Here is a 1,069-nt window from a genome sequence, read left to right on the forward strand (position 1 = left end):
AATTAAATATACACCCTGAAACAATAAAACCTCTTAAAGAAAACATAGGAGAAACACTTCAAGAAGTAGGACTGGGCACAGACTTCATGAATACAACCCCAAAAGCACAAGCAACCAAAGGAAAAATAAATAACTGGGATTATATCAAACTAAAAAGCTTCTGCACAGCAAAAGAAACAATTAACAGAGTTAAAAGACAACCAACAGAGTGAGAGAAAATATTTGCAAAATATACATCTGACAAAGGGTTATTGTCTAGAATACACAAGGAACTGAAACAACTTTACAACAAAAAAACAAGTAACCCAATTAAAAGTGGGCAAAAGAGCTAAATAGGCATTTCTCAAAGGAAGATATACAAATGGCCAACAGTTATATGAAAAGAGCTAAACAGGCATTTCTCAAAGGAAGATATAGAAATGGCCAACAGATACACGAAAAAATGCTCAACATCACTCAGCATTCAGGAAATGCAAATCAAAACCACACTGAGATACCATCTCACCCCAGTTAGGATGGCTAAAATCCAAAAGACTCTTAACAATAAATGCTGGCGAGATTGCGGAGAAAAAGGAACTCTCATACATTGTTGGTGGGACTGCAAAATGGTGCAGCCTCTATGGAAAATGGTATGGAGATTCCTCAAACAGTTGCAGATAGATCTACCATATGACCCAGCTATCCCACTGCTGGGAATATATCCAAAGGAATGGAAATCATCAAGTCAAAGGTATACCTGTTCCCCAATGTTCATTGCAGCACTCTTCACAATAGCCAAGAGCTGGAATCAGCCCAAATGTCCATCATCGGATGAGTGGATACGGAAAATGTGGTATATATACACAATGGAATATTACTCAGCTATAAAAACGAATGAAATACTACCATTTGCAACAACATGGATGGACCTTGAAAGAATAATATTAAGTGAAACGAGTCAGGCAGAGAAAAAGAAATACCACATGTTCTCACTTATTGGTGGGAGCTAAAAAAATAAACAAATTAATTCACCCACAAACACACACAAAAAAAACCGGGGGTGGGGGTGGGGGGAAGAAGATATAACAAC

Source organism: Galeopterus variegatus, unplaced genomic scaffold, assembly GCF_000696425.1.
Source record: "Galeopterus variegatus unplaced genomic scaffold, G_variegatus-3.0.2 Scaffold428, whole genome shotgun sequence".
NCBI classification, from domain to species: domain Eukaryota; kingdom Metazoa; phylum Chordata; class Mammalia; order Dermoptera; family Cynocephalidae; genus Galeopterus; species Galeopterus variegatus.